Source organism: Saccostrea cucullata, unplaced genomic scaffold (genome assembly GCF_032062105.1).
Source record: "Saccostrea cucullata isolate Sc308-1 unplaced genomic scaffold, CSIRO_AGI_Scuc_v1 ctg905, whole genome shotgun sequence".
Taxonomy (NCBI): domain Eukaryota; kingdom Metazoa; phylum Mollusca; class Bivalvia; order Ostreida; family Ostreidae; genus Saccostrea; species Saccostrea cuccullata.
In genome coordinates, this window is record NW_026919023.1 from 88,661 (window position 1) to 101,775 (window position 13,115).

The 13,115-nt window shown below is 32.2% G+C and overlaps 1 pseudogene; it reads left to right on the top strand.

The window, feature by feature from the left end:
- LOC134277672 (acetyl-CoA carboxylase-like) overlaps nucleotides 1-13,115 on the top strand; it is a 69,962-nt pseudogene that overhangs the window by 31,674 nt on the left and 25,173 nt on the right.

Here is a 13,115-nt window from a genome sequence, read left to right on the forward strand (position 1 = left end):
TTGCTGAATTTTCTTTTCATTTTGTTAAAGAATTTAATCGTCAGACAAGATATGCATACCTCTCAACTTGAATAAGAGCGTGATTTGAAAGTCGAATATACATCATTCCACTTGATACTAACTTTATTTATATATCTAGAAAGAAATTGGGAAATAATTGCCAATGCATTCAACTATTATCAGTTTCTAGGTTTTTAGTAAACATGCAAGGGGGTCCATACTGAGACAAATAATCTTGAAAACTTGTATGGAACTGTTTTGCACTCTTCATAGACCTTCTGGCATTAACCCCTTCTTCTATTCCTTTTGTTACCACAGCTTTAATGTTTTGTATTTGTCTGTGTAATACCAGGAACTACATTCAGAATTCTGTATTTTGTGGTTTTTGGCTGTGTCTGTCAATTGCTTTTCTCACCCCCTCCCCTTCTCTTTTTCCTTTAAATGTGCTTCCATAATGATCATAACTCATTATTAATTACAGTCCTAAACATATGTACTGAAGCCCACATGACTTTTTAGAGAATTAGAAGGATTAAGAATCTATAAATTTGTTTAATTCATGGTACACTGTATTAATTAAAAGTTCTGAAGAAAACAAGACCAGGCTAATATCAAAACATCGCCATATGTGCTTTGAAAATTCACCAGTGTTTAACACGTTGGTTATCTCTGAATTGTAGGTACCGGAATGGGATCCGAGGTCACATGAAGAGTGTTGTACAGGACTTACTAAAACAGTACGTCAGGGTAGAGGTCCAATTTCAACATGGTAGGTCTATAGTCACTCCTCCTCCCCCCCACTCCCTACACCCCAAAAATGAAAATGGTTTAAAAGTGTATGTAAAACTTGCTTGTAATGAAGTAATATTTTTTTGCATGACTTTAAAACATAGTTCAAGTGTATTATAAAGTTAGTATGTTTTTAACCAAGCCAAATTTTCTGCCCTTGAACTTAGTTATCAGCATATTTATAGTACTTTTTGATGTGCCATAATTTGCCATGGGTGAATCAAAATATGGTAGCATTGGGAGAAAAATAATCATTTTATTCATTTACCTTCAAGTTGGTACATGATTATTATGACAGGTCACTATGACAAGTGTATAGCTCAGCTGATATCTAAGACCAAGGACATGTCTGCAGTGGCTGGTAGCATCTTCTCTCATCTGGCCGTACAGAAGAAAAACATCCTCATCACCATGCTCATTGTAAGAATCATCAAATTTGAAATCTTTTTGATTCGGTAAAATGGCTGACATTTCAAACTTTTGCAGTATTTCCTTGATACAGATTGCACTCAGTTTAATAAATATGGTGATTTGTATATGTACCGGTATATAATTTACTCACCAACAGTATACATGTAGATGAAATATGGCTGACTCAGCATAATGTCCAGAATTTAATGTTGAATTAAAGAAGATGTTTTATAAAAAGACAAGGAAGGATTTTGGAATCTACAGCAAAAAATCTAGAAATAATTGCAATCATTATGATACATTTATTATAGGACCACCTTTGCAAGAAAGAAGCGGGTCTGACTGATGAGCTGGCCTCCATACTGACTGAGCTCACCACACTGAACAATGCAGAGAACGCTAAAGTAGCACTCAGGGCCAGACAGGTATTACAATGCCGGTATAAACTCGGTCATTATTATCATACAAAATATTCATTTTTATATGAGTATCAATCTCACTACGTGCTAGATCTCTGAAAAACATAGGTGTGGATCAAGATACTTTTAGGTTATGGAATCGAACACAATAGAAAATTTTCCCAGGCTCTTAAAGGGTTTTGAGTCAGTAATTTGTTAGATACTGTGATTAATGCTTTATTACTGTAGACGTATTTTCCATGGGGTCATAATTCTGCAGAATCTCTATTTCCCTTTAATCCGTGGGTAGAAAATTACGCGAATTTTTTCGAATCTCGATAAATTCCTTCCAAGTATTTTAGGTATGAAGGGACAAATTTCCGTGTACAATTTGTGACTGCGTATATAGTGTAAATTAATACCATAAAAAAGTACTTCAATCTACAGTATACTGTAAACATATTACATTTGGCTTTGTATTCTTTTTAGCGTTTTTCGCGGAAAAGAGTGTCAGCTAATTCAAGTACAATGCTAACTGTCTCGCACATATATCTATGAAGAAGAACAATTAGATATGTGCTAAATAAAATCCACGCTAACTTGTTTAAAATCCAATTTCTGCCAAATATGGTACGCGCTAAATATAATACATTTACAGTATCTATATTCTGTGTAATTGGATTTGGATTAATTTTTTCAGGTGTTGATAGCAGCTCACACTCCCCCTTATGAACTCCGACATAACCAGATGGAATCCATCTTTCTGTCGGCCATTGATATGTATGGACCAGAGTTCAATCCTGAAAATCTACAGGTCTGGCAAATTTCTCATGATCTCTATATCTTAACATTAATGTCCTTGTCAGTCAACAGAAAATAAACAACATTTGAAAGTAAAATTTAAGACTAACACAAGTTTAATCTTGTTTCCTCTAGTTCAATGTTAAAACTTTCTTGTACATGTATTTAGAAGAGAAAGGCTTATTTGGACTTCTTGTATGACGTAAGCTTTTAACAGCCTGTCTCTGAGAAAAACATGCAAAATCTGAAAAAATGTCCAAAAGGGTGTATAGAGCTTTTCATCTTGTCATATATTTTTAAGATCTAGGTTGTATTAGGATATAAAAAATAAATTGTAAAAGTGTGTCACATGCATCTATTTTTAGTAACAACCCAATTTCTATATTTAGCAATAATTGGCATTATATAGAAGGTAAAAATAGGAAAGTTTGAGGCCTGATAAAGTCACTGCATAATTATTTTAGATACAGTATTTTATTATTTCATAAATACATATATGTCAAAAATTACAAATACCTATTTTCCATAATGATTACAACTATCTGCAGTCTATACTGAAGCCATATCTTAGGCGAAATTTGGAAATTCAGAATTATTATGGATATTTAGTACAGTGATACAGCGGTGGGGGATAAAATAATTTGATCAAATAAAGTTTTTAATAATAATTGATTGATGTTCTATCAAATATAAAAAATTCACCCTTGGCTATTAAGTGCAGATATATTTAATAAATTTTTGAAATGATGACCTAAGCATGTTAGCAAAGCTCTCATTTTGTACCACAGAATTAATCAAATACTATTAATATGGATTCATTTGATGACCAATAAACATATTTTAGTCTGAATTTATATTTAGAAAGGCTGTAAAAATTTATAAGTTGATAAAACTTAAAATTACTCCAAAAATGATCAAAGAAAATAAGATGACAAGAATGAGTAAGTGTGCATAAGAGTTATCTCCCGTTGTGGAAGTCTTCAAGTGAAAAAGGCGGAAATGACATTCCAATGTGTCAGGGTCGCCAAGAGGACAATGCAACTTCAGAGATTTTTTATACATTTCGTGCCGTGTATGTCAAGTATTTTATTTGTATGACTGTATTAAGGATCCATCACACTGTTTGCACTTCTTTAAAGCTCCGACCGAGATGCTATAGTATCAGGTTGTATGGGAAAAAGTTATGGACCGACTGGATGATTGATTGTGAAATGTGGATTTTTTCTCATGACCATGTTGACCATGTATACAGTGGTATATTTTAAGTTATGAATCTACCCAAGACATACGGATAACGTGGGGGGGGGGTTAATGGTTAAAATGGCGAAGAAGAATAACAAACTTCTGCTACCTTGAAGTTGACGAGAAACTGAAGGATCTGACCATGCTGACAGGTAGGCCAAATATCTTATCTCTACTTCAAGTAATATGAGCTGCATTTTTAAGAAATTTATTTTGCCATAAAAATTATATAATGTGTTATAATGTTAGATTTGTATTTAAATTAAAACCTGTATGCTCAGCAAGACTAAAATGAAGTATTAAAGTGTTTTAGAAGAAAGACTTCTGTACAAGCAAATTAAAATTATTTAGAAATCAATATTGTACAGGACAACGATAATGCAATCTTGCTTCAATCATAGGTTATGAAAAAGTTTTTTCATCGCCATGCGGCAAATATGAACAACAGAAGATTATAAATATTTTTTCTCTGGTCTTGAAATAATTCTGCAATAAAAAAAATTGGACATCCAAGTTGCAGCTCCTATTTATTTCAATATCTACAGTGACCTATAAAGAATTTGTAATAGAAATTTATATATTGAATGAAAATGTTCTAACTAGGAACAGTCATGTTTATCGTTTGATATGTCATACATGTAAACTTTTGTAAAGAAATTAAGAAAGTTCAAACAGTTGTTAAGAGATGGAGTAAAAATTATAACTTCTCTAATTAAGAAATATTCAACATTCAACTGCACATATGCTTTGATTCGCATACATGTAATTTATGCTTTTGAATTGTGGTATTGTGCAAGTAGTGAAATAGTTTGCTACTCAAAATAAGTCTAAACTAAAGAGTATATGTAAAAGTACCAGGTATTCAAAGAAGGAAAGTTTTTTTTATCCAAATATTATCACACATATTTTTCTATCATATTTACTTTAACAATTTTTGCAAAATTGATATTTTAGAAAGGTAATGGGTCATGATAATATGAACTCATAACAGAAAGTTTATACAGAACATTTAAGCATGCACAATATGATATTTAATTAGTATACCATATGTTGGAGAGGTCCAAATTATTCAAATTGTATAACAAACCTGGGTAAAGTTATAAATAATTTACTATTAACTTTCACTTCTTGTAGCAACATTTGTCAACATGCAGAGGATTTTTTTGGACCCCAATACATTAAAAGACAAGTGTCCTGATCCAGATGTAAATGGTAAGAATTGTTATCTGAAAAAAATATTTTAGAAGTCTTATATGAAAAAAAAACAATTATTATAATAGTCAAATGCTCTTTAATAGAGCTATTCAGCATGTTCAATGACTCAGTTTTGTCACAATGATAAAGCCAGTGATTTCTTACTTTGTTTGGTACATATTTGCTATTCTCTTGATCACACTAATTTAACTAGAAAACTGACCAGTCAGCAAGGGCCCCGCCATGGGGTAGAATTAAAAGGGTGCCGCTTACAGATTGATTAATAAGCAACAGCAACTCATGAACTGTATTCTTAAAACTTAGAGATAATTCCTGAATATTTAAAAACCTGAAAATAATATCCTTGTACATGTATTTACATTAGGCAGTAAAGAACAACTTAACATTGAATGTATATTTAAACAATTATGAAGCTTTGTGTCATATAAATGCCAGCCTTTAATGAATGCAAATATCATGAAGGCTTGACCTCTACTTCAAACAAACAGCAGTTGCAGACAAAGGTTTTCATTAATCTTGAAGTGACAGATAAAGAAAAGCCTACTAAATTTTCTGCAGCAGGCTAGATAATTAATCCCAAGGGATTAATTGTACCTCTCTCATCATTTTCTTCTAAATTTACAATAAGAATTTTTTCAGTGTTAATGATAGAATGAAGTTTTTATACAACTACATGTACATTAAAAATTAATTATACATGTATTCTTGAATTAATATTTTTGAAAAAGTGAAAAAAGTAAATTTAAAAAATCTTCTTTAATCTATTTCTTTTTTTTTTTTAGAATTCAATGAAATCATAACTATCAACAAAAATAAATTATAAAAATTTATATTTAAATCCACATTTCAAAGTGTTCATAGCATTCCAAATTGATTTAACTTCAAAGCAAACTTCATTTGCAGACAGAGTTGGTAGTTAATCTCAATGTGACAGATAAAGATAACGCTCTGGATTTTCTTCAGGAGGAAAGCTAATTAATCTCAAGGGACTTCTAGCAGCATAACAAATTAACAATGGGAACATCTTCAGAAGTTATCTCTCTTTGCCAATGCATTCTTATATTAAGTTAAGGAATCTACCCCACCACCCCAGCTCCAAACCATGGGACATAGAGAACCAAACTTAACATTAAAATATGTATTTCTGTCTACTGAAGTACTGTACCAAATTTGTACTTGATTGGGCAACCATAAAAAAAGTTATTCATTCATTCTTATGCATAATTAAGGAATCTACCCCACCACCCCACCTCTAAACCAGAAGACATAGAGAACCAAACTTAGCATCAAAATATGTATTTCTGCCTACTGAACTACCATTACAAATTTGAACTTGATTGGGCAACCATGAAAAAAGTTATTAGCAAAAAACAGAAAATTTGTGGACGGAAGAGTGACAGACGGACAGACAGACGGACAGACGGACGGACAGACAGAGTGATTACTATAGGGCACCCGCAAATCCTTGCGGGGCCCTAATTATCTACAGATCAAGTCTAAGTGTAAATGTGAATGATTTACCGTAAAACGGGGCCACAATGACCGAAAAGTTTTACATAGAAATGTATAGGAAAAGTTTTTTAAAATTCTTCTTCTCAAGAATAACAAAGCCATGAATAATCATATTTAGATGGAAGCATCCTCAGGTGGTGTAGATTCAAATTTTTTTTTCAAATCATGACCCCAGGGGATAGGACAGGGCCACAATGGCCGACCAAAGTTTTACATAGAAATATATAGGACAATTCTTTAAGAATCTTTTTAAGAATCGCAAAGCCATGATTGGTCATACATGTATTTATATGGAAGCATTCTCGGGTAGTGTTGATTCAAGTTTGTGCAATTACCTCTCGCCTTTAAGGAATGATTGGGACTACTTTTGGGTTTAAACTTTTCAATAATAAATTAATTTCTGCTTTTATGCTAGCCACGGTGCTCAGATGAGCGATGTGGCCCATGGGCCTCTTGTTTTAATTATAAACGTAATATTCTTAAAATCAGTGTTGATGACAGCAATAATTTTGTCATTATTTTCTTACTTAGTCCTTTCCAATGATCCAACTTCACTTTTCCTCCATTTAGCAGTTACTTATGCATGTACAAAAAATTATTCTTTATGTCGTCATATTTTACTGATATATACTCAAAGAAGGAGGACATATTTCTTTTCATTTTATGGTGCATTTTGTTTCATAGGTTATGCAGTTTTTCCAAGAAAGCAGGAACAATGGAGCAGAACTGAAAACTCATTTCAATAAAACCATGATCTGACTGATCAAGTGAAAGATGATACCAGTTGTGAAAGTTGTCAAAACACTACAGCAAGCAAAGAGAGTAGTAATCATCAATTCATGTAACTCCTGTTAATATTCATCACATCAAAAAGAATGTTCAATTTTGAAATTTGAAAAATATTTGGCAGTTGGAAATCTCACTTATTTTACAAATTCAAGATCAAGTAAGAACATCACAGCAAATTTGTATGCTACTAAAATGTTCAAAGCATTAGAGAGTTTCACAATTTACTGATACAAACTGCAAAGTGTCCTATCAGGAACAGGCATTGGTGGAGTTCAGTAAGAGCCAACAGGAAAATGAATTGGTTTGGCTTCAAAATCCAGAAAATGATTCTCCCAGAAAGTGAACAATTACTTGTCTATGATACGTGAAGATTGTTAGAGAGCAGTAAATGTCCAGATTGTGTTTTATGGCAGAAGAAAGTAATGAGTGCAAATTATGAAATTTTATAAACAAAATAAATGGCTAAGTAGCTCCAAAAAAGGAGGATGTATTGTGTCACATTCATCAAAAAAAAATTTTCAAGTCATTTCACCTTCCCCCAGTAAAAAGAACTTGTCTGAAATATCTCAATGTTTGTATCGATGATGTTGAAAAATTGCAGAAATTGTTTGTACTTTAACACTCAAATGAATATGTTGATCAAATGACTAGTATGATGAATAATCTGTTCACTTGGTTCACTTGTGTAAATATTGACCAAGTATGTATACATGCATTAAATGTAATTATTATTTTCTTTATTGTTCCAACTATCTGATTGGCTCAAACTGGATCATATGATCAAGTATAAAAAGTGTTATTATTTTTCTTTACTATTCCAACTATCTGATTGGCTCAAACTGGATCACATGATCAAGTATAAAAAGTGTTACAGACTGGATGTTTCTATTTTAAAAATTTATAAACCTGCTGTTTCTAAAATTGGAAACGTTCTTCTGTGAAGCAACAATAGTGCTGACGTCACAATAGTCTTTATAGACTGGATGTTTCTAAAAACAGGTACTGCAGCTGGTTTTCATTACTGTGACATCATAATGCAATGACATAACAATGCCTTGTATGAGAAGGCTCTGAATATTATAAAGAAGGATTTTAAGACTTTTCTTATTAACTGATGAAAAATAATAAAACAATTGTAGCCTTTTGATTCGGTACAATCCCGTGATATATAGACCTTAGAGAAAGCATATCGACCTCGCACTTCGTGCTCGGTCGATATACTTTCTCTAAGGTTTATATATCGAGGGATTGACCTCATCAAAAGGTTATAATTGTATAATAAAGGTTTATACTTAAGTTTATCCATTTTGTGGTTTATAAAGAATTCATAGCCAGTCCCCCCCCCCCCCCCCGGCCTCTTTTTCCATGTATTTTTTAAAATTTAAAGTCATTAAATATTAAATTGAGAGCTATGTTTGTTTAAATTCTGTAATACAGATAGGAAGAACTCTAGAAAATAATTTTTTTAGTCTTGGACATGTTTTGAGCTATTTTTTGAGTAGCGCTAACTGTATCCTTGAAATTTTTTTATGTGAAAATTTCACAAACTTTGACTTTCAATATTTTCTAAAGTGTACATTGGCCAAGGGTAATTTTTTCATATTTTGTTAACATAGGTATTATTAACAATAAGCAATAAAATTTACTGGATTAAAACATCCCCCCTTTCAACTAGAATAGTTTCAATTCCACTAAAAATTGTAACTTTTTTCAAATTTTGGAATATTGCCAATTTCATGACCTATTTGCACTAAAACAAAATGAATGTCAATCATTCTGACTATGCATTTAAAAAGAACTAATCTTTATTATTTTACAACAAAACAAAATATTTGAATAATTTTTAAAGTTGCAATTATTTTTCTTCTCAAAATATGTCTAAAATGTTAAAAAAATTACCTCAATTTTTGTTGCATAAGAGCTATTTTTAGTAACAGTCCATAAAACATATGTGGGTTGGAGTAGCTAAATAGAAATTTGTCTGATTTCATTTTATGCATAGTAGATTTGGCTCTTAAAATTTGAAGGCAATCGGAGAAACCTGCTTTCGGACTATTTTGCATGCTTTTCTCGGAGACAGGCTGTTAAGGTTAAACAAATCTTCTTTTTATAGATTGTCTGGAATTCAAATATATGTTATCTTTATGTAGTTGTTTTGAAATATCTTTTGCATGAAAACTTAGTTCTTAGTTTGTTAAGTTTATGTTTTTAGTCTACTTAATATATAATTATAATTATTTGTACCAATAATGAGATACAATTTAGAGAAATCTGTTACTTTTAAAGGTTTTAGCAATTCAACTTAAATCAACAACTTATATCCTATTAAATTGTAAAAATCCACTAAATTTATTGTTATATCAAGAAATCTTTCACTTACACCTATATCTTTGTAAGCACCTGAAAATATATAGTGCATGTACTTACCTGAACATCACCAAGTTTAAGATGAATGAAAATAGGAGAAAGTATGAAAATATAGTAGAGAGTTCAGGGGTAATCGGAGATATTTTATTATTAATTGCGACTATTAATTTGTGTCTACAGAAAATCATCCATTCAGAGACGGCCATTTATGACATCCTTCAGGAATTTTTCTGGCATACTAACAACCTGGTCAGATCTGCTGCCTTAGAGGTGAGAACAAGGCAGTCAGTGCCAGGAATCAATTTTCATGGCACAGTTTGATCTCAGTACCAAGTTTACACCTGTTTTCTGCAAAATTTTTTCTATTTTGCATATGTTTGCTTTCATAATAATGATTTTCTTAAAGTAATTCAAATGGTTTTAGCAATTTTACTTTGCTTTGACAGATTTAACCCATTTGTTAGACAATGTTATAAAGGAATGATAATCATTAATCTGGATAAGAGTTATCTCCTTTATCAGAGTGTCAGTGAACCTTAAAAAAGAATAATTTATTTACAATGCTGCACTTTGTATGAATGATTTTGTAAATGCTTTTAAATTGATGTTTTTTTTATCGTAGGTGTACATAAGGAGAGCTTACATTGCGTATGAGGTGAACTGTCTCCAGCACAGAGAACTTAACGGGGACATGTCAATGGTGGAATTCAGGTTCCTTCTCCCCCGGTCACACCCCAACAGGTAAAAGATAATGAAGATATTAAGATAAGATATACTTTATGAAAGTAAGAAAAATTCTGAATCAGCAATTACTGTTTTCTTGTCATTTAAGTAAAAAGGATCAGATTACAGTTTCAAACTTTATTTTGTCATTGCTCAAAACTATACTTGTATAGTGTACATTAATAAGAACAAGGGAGGTACAACTGTATCTATTTTGATTATGGCTTATAACAATAAACCAATTAATATTTGTTTTGTTAATTATCAGACTGATGGTGATGCGATATGACAGCAGTGACAAGGTGTCGGGTCTGTCAGACCCTGAGGCCCACATCGATCAGCTGGAGGAACCGCCCACCTGTCAGAGAATGGGCATCATGGCCTCATTTAACTCCATGGCTGAATTTGAAATGTGAGTAGTGTCTGATGAAATACCAAAGTTTAAAAGAAAACAACCCAAAAGACATTATATGAGCCAGAGTCAAATTTTGTTTTTCTGCATTTTTTAATATACAAATATGGATATGTATATGCATTTATAATAGGATGACAGATATTGACCGAAGATACTTGTAGTATATCGACCGAGGGCGCTAGCCCGAAATCATCTGAGGTCAATATCTGTCATTGGGTCATTATAAAAAAAGTGCATTGAGTCCATATTTATTATATTATATGAATAATAATTTCCCAAATTTATTAGTGCAATCTTCCTATTATTTACAGAGATAGTCTTAACCATAAATAAGTTGAATGTAAATGTTTCAGAATTCATTGAATATTACTCAGAGGAAATTGTTTCGGCATAAATTTCCTATATCATAATAATGACGCAAGATATCTATCTCCGAATATTGGCGAATAACACAGAGTACCCCCTCCCCCAGATTGAGAATCGCTCTCGTTTACACTTGCAGACGAAATGCACTGACTCAATATAAATACCTATGCCTTCTAAGAATAGATACAATCTTACATGGCATGCGTGTCAATAGAATATTTTCTTTATTCTCCGTAATCGCGTAAACAGCGTCAAAACTCTGCTCCCTGAGTGGAAAGGTCGAACTCAACCATGAAATGGTATGTGCTAATTATTCCCGAAAAATAAAATATTCACAAATATCCTAGTAATTGGTTTGTATTATCAGTCTCAGAGTTCTTCACTAAATGTTTTAAATTTTCCTCACCTTCAACTTACGAACTTCCATGTTTGTCTAAAGCGAAAGTGAAAATGAGGCAGCTCGTGCGAGTCATTATTCGCGTTCAGCGGTCGTTATTAAAAAATAAGTACTTCGTATTGACCAATCAGATTACCGGATTTCACAAAGTTATATAATATATAAAAATAATGACTTTTCATTTAAAATTATTGGTAAAATTGCTTGTAAAAATATCATGATATTATCGTGATATTTTGGGAAAAAATTGTTAGTGATTTATCGCGATGCGAAATTTTTAACGATACCCATCCGTAATATTTGATGTGCATAAAGATTTTTTGTACAAATTCTTTTTGTAGCCACTTTGAGCAGGTGTTGGAGTGCTTTACAGTGGAGTCAGACAGCCCACCTAGCAGTCCCACTATACTGGCCAAGAGTCCGGCCGGCAACGAGGACTCCATCTCTCTACATGTCAGTGTACTTACTGTACCTTCTGATATAAATAAACAAGAAGGAAAAAGTTTTTAAAAAATACTATAAAGTTGCTGTCACCTGCTGCATAGGTGCCAGAGAACCAATTTTATTTAATTTTCTTTACAGAGTTCCTCAGATCCAGATGAACCTATACATATCATCAATGTAGGAATTAAGTTCAGCAAAAAGGAGAAGTATGATGACAATGCCCTGGCCGTCAAGTTCCAGGATTTCTGTAAAGAGAGGGTATGGACTCAATTCATTAAATCCAGGCAGAACTTGAAGCTGCAGTTCTCTGTTATAAATCCATTATTATGAGTTTAGTTTAAGATAATTGAATGTTATGTTTTGTGATGTTTTTAGGAGCAGTATCTGTGTGAGAAGGCCATCAGAAGAATCACATTCCTAGTCTACTGTAGGGTAAGTCTCAAAATGAACTTTTTCACTGTTATTTCTGTAAGGTTGGTTTCAAAAAGTTTGCTATAGGATAGGTCTAGAATGAACGCTTTCACCGTGATTGAATTTAAAAAAATAATTTGTTTTACAAGTTTAATTTTGTATGTGTAAAGAAGTGAATGTTGATGTGTGTATTTTACATTTATAATTAATTTGAATTTTATTTTCTCTTTCAGAGAAGTTCCCCAAAATATTTCACATATCGTGCCAAGTTTGATGTAAGTAAATGACAACATGGTAGCCAAAAAAAAAATTGTTTATATACTTTCAATGATGTAAATAAAACACATGAAAACAAGTGAATGTGTTCCAAGAAATTCTTGTTCCTTTGAATGCTTCAGACTATGATAATCACAAATGTTTATTTTAAGTTTGGTGAGGACAGGATTTACCGACATTTAGAGCCTGCCCTGGCCTTCCAGCTGGAGATCAACAGACTGAGGAACTTTGACCTGGAGGCCATTCAGACCAACAACTACAAGATGCATCTATACCTGGGAAAAGCTAAGGTAGAATTTAACTTGATTGTGATTAAAGGGAGAGAACTCTTACAGTAAACATATATATTCATATTAAAGCCTATCTCGTATGTAAACAATTCAAATGTTTGAAAAAATTAGTTAATAAATATATGTCCAACCTTCTTGGAATCGTATTATTTTAAGCTTGTTGCTTTACATAAATGTGTGGGAAATTAAAGTTGATTTAAAAATTTCAAAAAGTTGCAGACTCTGAACAAAGTTGATTGTATCCAACAATTTGTAAAGGGGCACAACTC